The sequence below is a fragment of the Simochromis diagramma genome, unplaced genomic scaffold (genome assembly GCF_900408965.1).
Source record: "Simochromis diagramma unplaced genomic scaffold, fSimDia1.1 OVJJ01000612.1, whole genome shotgun sequence".
NCBI classification, from domain to species: domain Eukaryota; kingdom Metazoa; phylum Chordata; class Actinopteri; order Cichliformes; family Cichlidae; genus Simochromis; species Simochromis diagramma.
Genome location: NW_024387419.1, coordinates 1,086,427 through 1,098,455, shown reverse-complemented (window position 1 = coordinate 1,098,455; position 12,029 = coordinate 1,086,427). Strand labels below are relative to the sequence as shown.

At 39.3% G+C, this 12,029-nt stretch overlaps 1 long non-coding RNA gene across 1 annotated transcript; it reads left to right on the top strand.

Annotated features, from left to right (window-relative positions):
- Positions 1-5,920: 5,920 nt before the first annotated feature.
- Positions 5,921-11,513, top strand: LOC120721886. Its single transcript, XR_005693284.1, has 3 exons — positions 5,921-6,208; positions 10,951-10,962; positions 11,502-11,513. It is a non-coding gene; the product is annotated as an uncharacterized LOC120721886 (long non-coding RNA).
- The last annotated feature ends 516 nt before the right edge of the window (positions 11,514-12,029 follow it).

The window sequence follows — 12,029 nt, the reverse complement described above, 5'->3', positions numbered from 1 at the left end:
TGTGGACCGGAACAGCCAACTTTAACTCAGGTTTTGGAAAAGCGATGAAAAATGTCAAGAGAAAATCCACGGGCAGTTAAAATAACAGAGGCTCTGACTCATTTTATCGCTCTGGATGACCAGCCAATGCCGGTCGTGGAAAACATAGGATAGGATCTTCTCAGCATACTCGAGCTGCGATATGAAATTCCCAACCGCCCACACATCAGGGAGATAATGGTGCCAAAACTTTCTGAAGAGGTAAAGACAAGCAGTGTGTGCGCGATGTCAGTCCTTGGTTTAACGGCACAGTGGACTGATGATCCACGGGCAGATGAGGAGTTTGTTTGTCAATGCCAAATACTTTCGTTATTTTGTTTGTTTACAATATGGACACTCTGCAATAATTTAAAAGTTTATTTTATTCTCAAACCTAATTTGTGTTTATTTATTATTCTGAAAGCTCGAGACAGTGCCAATAGTTCAGTGATATTTTTTTAAATTACAACGTGGAGACTCTGCAATAATTTAACAGAAGTGCTTATTTTTCACTTGAAATTTTTTTGTGGTCATTTTTATTAAGATTTTATTTTTTATCGGCAGAGAATAAAATAAAACCTGTCTTCCAATTCATTGCATTTGTGTGTGTGTGGTAGAAGTATCGGTTTTTGTACTCTGTATCGGCAGAGTACAGAGTACAAAAGCTGCTCAGTCATGGATTTCCATGACTGAGCAGCTCCTGTAAGTGTAATGTGCTTCTGGCCCTCAGTTTGTTGCTGGCGGACAGAGCTGATAAGCAAAATATTTTACAGAATACAAAGTCGGTGGAGGAATGTATTGTTCTCCACTTTGGTGTGCGTTTAAACAATTCATAAAGAAATTGATTTGCCAATAGCAAAACCTTGTTATAAGCCCAGAGGTATAAGTGAACTTAAAAAAAATGCACAAGTACAAACTACAAGCACCTGAATAAATATATCTGAAAAACGGAAGCAAAAAGTGTCGAAACAAAGGTCAGCATCGAAGTGATCTAAGGAAAAATGATCACCAAAGACTCGATAAGAGCAAAAGAAGCACAAAAGACTTTCTCATCCAGTGGCAAAAAGGTTATATAAACACCATTCACCTTTGGGTTGCTGTAGAGTTCTTGCCTCTTGTTGATGATGAAAATAATGCACGTTTCTTGTCGTAAGCGTCATTTGTTCTGCTTGTTTACATCAGGATTTATGTCCTTTGCTGCCCTGTGACCAGCCTGTCACATTAAAAGCACTTTCTTTTAAGCATTAGTAACAGCAGTAGTTGTAAAAGCTCGGTGTAAGTAAATATGAATTAATAAGAGATGGAGAATGAAAGCTATAAAGCTGGAGGTTTGTATCTAGCTAATGCAAGAGCTGAAGCTGCTTTTGTTGCTGTGGATAAAGGAAACATTTGAGATGAAATGAAAGAATGGCTCAATCTCCACAATTTGGAACCATGTTTTTTACCCCATTAATAAAAAGATTTCCAAAAGATTATTTCATAGCCCAGTGCATAATGAACCTGCTTAGGATAAATGCTTTAAATGTGGCACTAGAGAGCGTTTCTGGTTTCGAAAACAGAAAGGAAAAGTGAACAGTGGAAACAGCAATCGGGATTTGTTCTGCTCTTTCCAAATATTGCCAGTTCCTCTTTCTGCTCTGTCTGTATCTTCAACCCAACACAGCAATGCATCACATGGTTTATCTGTGGTTTGTTCAAATTTTACTTGCACCTTTGGATTAATCCACGATGGACAGCAAACACTTGGCATTGGCTATTGTATCAAAACTAAATTAAAAATCTTGCTTAGATGGAGAACATGCACGCCCTATGACGACCTGATAAGGATAAGCTAAAGAGAATGGATGCACTGAATAATGCTACTTTAAGTGTTTGAGAGAGATGCTGTACGTGTTCTCATCTTATCTGCTTTGCCACAAATGGTTCTTTAAAACTTTCCTCAGGTTTGACAGCTAAAGGCTCCACACTAGAGCTGGTGGATTAGATTCAAATGTCTGATTATTCACTCTGAATTGTTCTTAGACACTACGATAGGTCATCCTACTAATTAGGTTGCTTTTGAAGGTAGCAATGTGATGTGCATCCAACTGAATTGAGGTGAACTGCAAATGTGAAAACGGTTGATTACATTTGCAAACAGCATATTCTATTAATATTAATTACAAGGCAGTGCATGCATGATGTTATGACTGGGAGCTGAGCCCCCTTAAAAGTTTGAACCTAGGATCACCCCTGCTCTATCTGCAGTACTTGCAGCGAATCCTCCACTGGCAGCAGAGCACTATTTTACCGTGGCATGCAGAGAATTTATCAGCCTTCTTAATGCTTAATTCTTAATTTCTCCCATCTTTCATGTCTGAGAAGAGCTGGCAGCACTTTATTAGAGAATATCTGATGCAACATCAAACATCAGTGAATTCTTATTCACTCTCAGCAAGGTTGACTTGATTTAATAAAAAGGATCTCGAACACTGGCAGCCAAGTAACAACGTAAAGTATCTCTAAATCCTACATAAAAATTTAGAGGTGGAACCGTGTGAATTGAAATTCTGGTTTAACGCACTGAAAAATGACTGTTGGTATTTCAACATTAAAAGTAATGCTTAAAGTTTACGTTGTATGAAATTACAGCTTCAAGGTATCTGAATGTTTATTGTCTTTTCAATCGAATTTGTTTTTCTCACGGTGTCAGGCACAGATTAATCCTCTTAACATTTCAAGAAGCATCCAAAAAAAAGTTGGCTAGAAGGAAGGCGATGCCTCCCACAGCAACAAAAGGTACATCAGCTGGAAATCTGAAAGGTCACGGAGTGCAGAAGTTTGCATTCAGCACAATAAAACCCTTTCTTATCACTCTGACCCCAGCTTTGGAGAAATGTAAAAACAAATCCACGAAAGCTATGTTTTGAAAAGTGTTAACTGTTTTTTTTTAATATAATGCATAAATGACTTAAAAAGGACAAAAACGCTGCTGCACTGGTCTAAACGCTTTTGGAAATATGAGGCAACTGCAAACATATTTTTCATCTTGACAAAGAATTGCAAACGTTCGCCCGAGTACACATATGTGATTAAACTCACTGGATGGGTGATGGCACCAAACGAAACGGCAAAAGCAAAGTGGCTTTGGGATTGGTGCTGGAGTGTGCTTTGGGGAAAAATTGTCTCAGAGAACAACCAGCCCTTTGCGCACCATCAAACATGGCACAGGTGCACAGGAGATGAAACCGCACAGGTCAGCGGAGGCTGAGAGAGGCTCCGTCATGCATCGCTTGTCTAATTGACAAAACAAACCTCCTGATGCGCATGTTTGACTTTGGCGGAGTATGAGCTCAGACTGTCGCCGTCACTCATCCTCTGTGACCTTACAGCAGGTTCACGTAAGGGTCTGTGTCCTTTTAACAAGAGCTAAAATAACTCCGTGTGACCGCAGGAGAGTCAGGATTAAAAATTAAAGAGACTCACAGATGCCACATCATATAGCAGTGTTAAAACATCACCCTCATCACGCAGACTTCACCTCCTGCCTCTGTTTTTCCTCTGTGTTTTTCTCTCTGTAGTGATAGGGCTCTATGATCATGTGTAGGCACACGAGGCTACTTTTGATGTTGCTGAGTGAAATCTGTCATTTAAAAACTACAAGTTAGCCTCATGAATCCACCACACAGCATAAAGGTAAATCACTGCATTAAAAAAAAAAGTTGATGTCGTTACTTAAGAATATAAAAGAATGACTATGCTACATTTAATAAATTGAATAACAGTCCCCATGAATCATTCTTGAGCTCATAGCCTTGGATATCTGCAGATTCTGTCTTTCAGTCTGTTCAGGCTATTAAAATCAGTCTGAAATATCTCAACAGCTCCTGCCGGTTCGTTTAAGGCACAGCCTAACTAGACAAAGAGTATTATATAATATGAGACGCAGAATGCTGATAATAATTCGTGTGTTTTCTATTCATTCAGCCCACATTCTGCAATGCCATGCTGCATAAAATGCTGTTGACCAGATCTCCAAACTCCCCATACCCCACAGGACCCACTGCAGTCACACAGGACACACCCACCCTAAAAACCCAAATATGAAAGAGTTGGGACACTGTGAAAAATGTAAAAGAATCTCATAAATACACATTTTATTCACAGTGGAACAAAGAAAGTACATCAAATATTTAAGCACCATATGTGCTGTTTAAATATTTGATTTCAAAAATGTGGAGAAAGGGTTATTTTGCCACTGTGTAGCATGACCTCTCCTTTTAACAACAGTCTGCAAACATCTGGGAACTGAAGAGAACAGCTGCTGGATTTTTCAGAGAGGAAAGTTGTCCCATTCTGGTCTGCTGTAGGATTCCAGCTGCTCATCAGTCCTGGGTCTTCTTGGTCATATTTTGTTGATTCATGATGCTCTAGATCAGGAGTGGGCAATTCCAGGCCTCGAGGGCCGGTGTCCTGCAGGTTTTAGATCTCACCCTTGGTCAACACACCTGAATCAAATGATTAGTTCATTACCAGGCCTCTGGAGAACTATAAGACATGTTGGCTGTATCCCAATTCAGGGTCTGCAGCCTTAAAGGCTGCATTTTAAGGCCGATTATGTCACCGCGACGCGACGAAGGCTGTCCCAATTCGAAGGCTGCTCGAAATGCGGCCCTCAAATGCGTCCTTCATTTCCCTGAATTTTAAGGCTGTGGCAATGTAGACTTTGTGGCCCAACATATCCCAGAATGCATAGCGCGGCGTGGGGTGTGGATAATTTTGCCGGAAAAAAAAACGGCGGATGAGGGGCAGCCGAAGAGTAAACTTTAAGTAAGAACTGAATATTATGTCACTTATTTATGTGCAAATGTTTAATAACGAAGAACATTAAAACATCACTGTTGGCCACATGTCGGCAAAGTTATGTGACATTAGTGACGTTTGTACTAACTTGGTTTTAAAGCCTTTACTTTAAAATATACGCCGTTCAATAGCTGAGCTTAATCTTACAGAGAATGATCAAAGCTCATGTAGAAACAAACAAATGAACAAAAGATTTTCTCCTTCATTTCTGTCAAACAAAGCTGTATGAAACGTCTCCAGCTGTTAGTATCATGGTTGCTAGGCAACCTGGGCAGCGCGACGGATGGCTAGGCCGTCCCATTTCACAAGCCTCGCACTTCCGGCCTTAGCGGTCTTTGAGTGCGCGGCCCTTGTGGACCGTTAAGGTCTGAATAGAAGCTTATTTGCTCTAACCCTGTAGATACCTTTCAGCATTGATTGTGACCTTCCACATGTGTAAGATCCTAATTCTATAGCCACTAATGCACCCACTTACTGTACCATCAGAGATTGAGTTTTTTGAACGGAGACAGTCAACCATTCACATCATCAGGTAACTTAAGCAGACTAATTGCATGTCTTTGGACGTTGTTGGATGGTAAGACGGTATGATGGCTCAGTTAAAAGAGAAATCTGGCTTTGAAAACAGAAAAGAGAGACAGGTGGAAATGAAACTCACAGCAAAGTCAGCATGAAAGAACCTGCTTGACTGTCCTAGTGTTAGCTAGCTTACTTCATTTCTAACAGGAAATAATGTGTTTGTGTTATTGTAGGCAGACCCTTGGTATACTAAATCAGCGGTCCCCAACCTTTTTTGCACCGCAGACGATATTTTATTTGACCGGCCTTTAAGGTGTCATAGATAAATACAACAAAATAAAATGACACAGCCAAGACAAAAACTGTGGTATTTTGTAAATATATTAATAAACGTGAATTCACTGTGTAATTGTGTAACTTTATTAGCAGCGTCCTCCTGAAATGCACCAACAGCATTGAGAGTAACATCCTCCTCTCTGCCCCTTAATGCTCTCTGGTCGCTATAGTAACGTGTAAATGTTTCTTTCAAAATAAGACACATAACTACAACACAGGAAAAGACCCAAGTTAATGATAAAAATCCCGAGAACCATAAATTTCACATCCGAGCCTCAACTCCCATGGCCCGGGTAACAAACGACTCACGGCTGGTACCGCTGTACTATATCACTTACCTGCCGACATGCTGCCAGGCCACACAGGTCACGCCTCTGGCTCAGGGTCAGCTGGGGTCTTTCAGTGTGGAGTTTGAATGTTCTCCATGTGTTTACGTGGATTCTCTCCGGGTGCTTCCTCCCCCAGTCCAAAGACGTGCAGTTAGTGGTTTTAGGTTAACTATTCTAAATTCCCCTTCGGTGGGAATGGTTGCCCGTCTCTCTGTGCTAGCCCTGTGACAGACTGGCGACCTGTCCACGATGTACCCCACCTCTCGCCCTTTGCAATTATTTATCTGAAATTGTTCCACATTTACTAGACAATGTTTTTGCAGACCAGAATGAACCTAATTAGTTTCAAGTTTACTTTCTAGCATTTTGTTGACTCTGTCACAACATTTTTGGAGACGTCCACATACATGGACTAGAAACACATTGCATAAACAGCAAACCAGCACCATATATAGCACAACATCAGGTGATAAGGGATGGACGAATCTATCTATGTTAATGGTGAAATGAAGAGAAACTGTTTTTTTTTTTTTTTTTTAATGAAATGTCATCTTGTTTTCTCTTTACCTCTCATCTTCATGTCACTTCTTTGTGCGCGGCTTTTAATGAGCACCCAACTTTTCTTTTCCTCAGAATAAAGGCCAAATGTTTGTTGTTTGTGAGATCTTGAAAGCTGAACTTACTTCTAAACAAAGTCTCTCATTATTGCCTGGATGGCTGCATCTTCTCAGACAGTTCATAACCTGTCCCATTAGCCACTTCGTGCGGTGTCTTGTTCTCCCCCTTTTCTGTCTACAGCTAAAGAAACCGATAAGATGAGATGAGAAGAGAATGTGTGACTCAGCTGCCATTGAGTCATAGACGCCACAGACGACAGCTGACTTTGAAAACAAGGAAAACAAAGAAATTTCAGCACACCTATCCAGCAATGACATTCATGTTTTCATATCAGCTGTGGATGAAAACTGGACTTTCATCTTCAGTGATTTTTTTCTCCTTTTAATTCCAAAATTAATCTAATTTATCCTGAAGAAACAGCTGGGAGTATATTGCTGCAGAAATTAAACAGATATGCCCACTGGCTACATCATTCTGTCATCCCCGGAGCTAGTCAGCAGCACTGGCCTGCTGATATATTAGTCTGATAAAGAGCTTTAATTAAAAATCAGATTCTGGCGCATCACTGTTGGCTGCATGATGAATCTGAGGTCATTTATTTTGATAGCTGATCAATATTTTGAATGAGTCCTGATTTTATGATCAAACTATGAAATTAATTTCATGGCACTTTTGCACATGAAGTATGGTTAACCAAAGTAAAGAATAGGCACGGTTATGTTTTACTTCTGCTCTGTGAAAGTGATATATTAAAGATAAACCAGGACGTTCAAGTCATAAGGACTGGAACATCACCAGTGCTAAGTGTCAGTTTCATGGGTGTGGGGCAATCCTATAAAAGATCAGGTATAACTAGGGTTGCAAAATTATGGCCAAATTGATGGTCCAATTATTTTGATCAATATTGTGATGACGATTCATTCATTTTAGTGGCAAAGACGTTTTTCATTGCAATTTCAAAATAATAATCTGAGTACCACATCACTCTATTAGAGCACTTCGCTCTCACACTGCAGGCCGACTTGTTGTTCTAGAGTATTTAAAAGTAGAAGGGGAGGCAGAGCCTTCAGTTTTCAGGCTCGTCTTCTGTGAAACCAGCTCCCAGTTTGGATTCAGGAGACAGACACCCATTCTAGTTTTAAGATTGGACTTCAAACTTTCCGTTTTGATAAAGGTTATAGTTAGGGCTGGATCAGGGGACCCTGAATCCTCCCTCAGTTATGCCGTGAAAGGCCTAAGCTGCTGGGGATTCCCACTCACCATTTTTCACTCACTATGTCTTTATAAACCTTTCTGAATTGAATTATTAGTTATTATTAATCCCTGGCTCTCTTTCACAGCATGTCTTCTTCTGCCCCCCCCAAACTGGTTGCGGCAGATGGCCGCCCCTCCCTGAGCCTGCCAGAGGTGTCTTCCCGTTAAAAGGAAATCTTTTCTTCCTGCTGTTGGTAAGTTCTTGATAATATGGGATCATCTGATTGTTGTGGTTTTCTCGTATTATTGTCTTTACCTTACAATATAAATGGTCTTGAGGTGACTGTTGTTGTGATTTGATGCTATATAAATAAAACTGAACTGAAATTGAATTGAGCTAAATTCAGTGCGGCTATTAGAAGGAAAAAAAAAACCCCAGTGATTCTAAAAATGATCAACAATGATCTCATAAAAACAAAAAAGGAATTAAAAAGTTTCAGTTTTTCATTAAAATTTTATTAAAATTACAAATTGGATTGTTATTTATTTGGCAAAAGCCAAACTGAGTTCATGTTTTGGGGGATTTTTTGTAAAACTGTAAATCTGACAATTAAGGGATAAGAAGAACAATATTTCTCAAACTCAAGCGATCATATTGTAAATACTATTATATTTCTTTTTATTTACTGTGCTAAGTGCCTTCTTTTTACTTTATATTTTATACTTTTACTACGTTTACTATGGTTATTATGTTACTATGCTGCTTCTTGTTTTATTGCTGCTGGCCTCTGTGAGCTACCAAACAAATTTCGTTGTATAACTACACTGACAATAAAGTTCTTTATCTCTTTCGATTGAAGAACTTTCACCACCATTCTGGTTGATTAACCAGCATAAAAAAACCATTTTGTTAATTACCAAAACTGTTAATGTGTGGCATAACTCATTGGGAGGTGGTTTAATAAATTCATTTAGCACTCTAATTAAAAAAAACAAAACCTGTTTTAATAAGATGTTTTTCTGGCTTAAATGCACCTTATAGAAGTTAAATGTAGTGCTTCCATTGTAACTGCAGTATAGATATAAATACACTTGTAAAGCTGTCCTAACACATATGCATATGATTTATTCTTGGTTAACTTGATCTAAAACCAAAGTACTTCCAAACAGTTGATGATGAGCTGCTTCAAGGGACAAGCTCTTCACCTTAATGTATTTGTTGTATATCTGCAAGCAAGATGCAGAGAATAGAAGGCACTGATTTACAAAGTACTCAATTTGCTTTGGGAAATTTGGTTTGAGGAACATGGGAAAAAAATTCTGCCACCCTCAAAAACATTTTTGAGTAAAATGCAACTGAACTATATAAAATCAAAGGTTAATATATTCAAATAATTAATTATTAAGGGAAATGTCTACCAATCAAGTAGATCTCATTTGACCATTTGACATTGTGCTTTATGTGATAAAGCGACATGAAAAAAAAATCACATGTAATTAAATTAGGTAAAGTCGGGAATTCGGGCAGAAGGTGTTTGTTTGTGTTTTGCTTTTTTTTCACTGTGGAAGAAAAATAAATTAATGCAATTCCTTGATTCAACAGTCTAAAGGTCATGGCTAAATCAGACACAGCTGTGAGTTCAGGCCGGTTAGAAAGTAATGTGGACCAACACCTAACGAATAACAGTGTGTCTGAAATTCTTTTGGAGTTCAAGGCCACTTTTTTCTGGAAAATGTGAGCATCGGAGAAAAAGGTCTCAAGAGAGGTTCAAGGAAAACTGTGAGTGTTGACTCTGGCAGACTCTCAGAGCCACCATATACAATGAAGGTATTTTTTAAAAAAGCACAGGGGTGTCTGAACTGTGCTGTTTCCACAGAGAATTGAACATTAAACAAACTCTCTTGGTACTGTTAGTGCCCTTCTTTACTTTATGGCAAAAGTCTGATGTTCTAGTTTTGAACTTTTCCATGGCCAACACTTTGGAAAAAGTGGGTAATGTTTTTTTCTTCTTCTGGAAATCAATGGCTCAAAGAGATCAATGAAGCAGCAGTCTTTGCACATTTAAACCCGCACCTACACCATAGTCAGTCTTACACAACAAGCAGGTTTCCCTGTTTATAACGAGGACCATTTTTTCCAAAATCAGCTTGTGAATAACTGTTCATCCAGTATTGTTTTGATGTCTGTAAAGAAGCCCAGCATAGCATGCCCAATTCACTGATTTTGCCAGCAGTCAGAGCGAGTTTTATCAAATGCAGATTTTCAGAAAGGATAGATTTCAAAGAGATGGGCTTATTTTCAAAGTTAGAAGAGCTGTTTGATTTTCCATGGGTCCATCAATTTGCACAGCAGTCTTCGGAGCAGTGAAACGGGCTGTCCGTGCATCGCTGCACTTTCACATGTATTTGTGTAGGACATGTACAGTGTTCGAAATTAAGAGAGGAACCGGCTGCCATGCCGGTTAAATCTATTTTAAACAGCAGATTTGATTAGAAAGGCCACAGTTTTGAGATTATAATCCCCAAAGGCCACAGTGGAAAAAACATGTGGTTTCTCTGGAAATATAGAGTATGAGGTTAAGAAACCACGTGTCTTCAGACTGCTGTTTCTTTCTTCTTCTTTTTTAAATCCAATCTGCTGCTCTATGTTTATCCATGGAGAATAGCACAGGATTTTCCCTCCTGGAACTCTACAGAGCCCAATACTGGAAAAATCTTGTTTTAAACATGACAGGGAATAATATATAGACAGGCACACGCACAAACGCAAACACCAAAGATCAAGTCCATGAAAGCACAGAGCAAATAAAGATGACAACTGAGTGGCAGTCCACTTTTCTCTGGAGGTTTTACTGGGTTTGTTTTATCTGAAAACAACCAGAGCTATAGGCAGTTTTTATTTATATATTTTAAAGTTGCTTCTCACTAACTAGATGTACAGCCTGAGAATGCATCTAATAAAAAAGTTACAGATTCTCTATCTCTGTCTGCACATAGGATTTTATCATAAAGTACCATGAACATAGCCCAGAGGGCAGGGCAAGGGCCAGCTTCAGACCCACATCTACTGCTTCATATTACTGAGGGCAGAGAGGACAACTGGAAAGTTGCTTTTTGCTAAAGCATATGTTAGGCCTGGATCAGGTGACCCTCAATCACCTGATCCATGGTTGTTGTTCTCAGAAACTGCTGAATGACTGGGCTTTTCTCTAAGATTTAAAGAGGATGGTCTAAAAAAGAGAAAATATCCAGGGAGTAGCAGTTCTCTAGGTTAGAATGCCTTGATAATTATAGAGGTCAAAGGGTGATTGCCAGAATAACTCAAATGACCAGTTGTTAGAACCGATGTATGCAGATGAGCTTTCCTCAACACACAACATGTCAAATCTTGAAGCAGATGGGCTCCAGCAGCAGAAGACCACACCAGGTGCCACTCCCAAAGAACAGGAAACTGAGGCTCCCCAAAATGGGACAATAGAAGATTGTAAAAACTTTTCCGGATCTGATAAGTTTAAATTTCAACTGCAATTTCTGTGTTAGATTGTAGGATCAGAATTTAGCATGAACGCTTGGTTCCATCCTGCCTTGTATCAACAATTCAGGTTGTTGTTGGTGTAATGATAAAGGTCTGGTACTCTATAGGAGCACATAAATTGCTGTCTTAATACAAGCCTCATTCACACATAAGCTTTTTTAATCTAACATGCACATTTAAATGTTAGAGGGACAATGGGGGTCAGGAACTAGTATGTTAACATGCAGATTGTGTCTGCCATTCTACAATATACCCAACGTGGGACTCAAACCCACAACCCTGAGATTAAGAGTCTCATGCTGTACCAGCTGAGTTAGCTGGGTGCCACAAAGAAACAGTAGTGTGAGCAACAATTCCATGGCGCATTTTGGGCCTCTTAAATGTGAGTTTTAGCTAAACTGCACAGCCTACCTTAACATTGTCACTGACCACGTCTATCCCTCTGTGATCACAGCGTACCATCTTCTTGTGGCTGCTTCCATACATACAGACATACAGTAGAAAAAATAATTCAACACGACAACGTGTGAAGTCTCATAACCGCATGCTAACTGCAATTTGCTTGACCACTGTAAAAATAGTTAATTTCTACAGTAGATGTAGTGAAAAAATAGGAACTTTCTGTCATGTAATTGTTC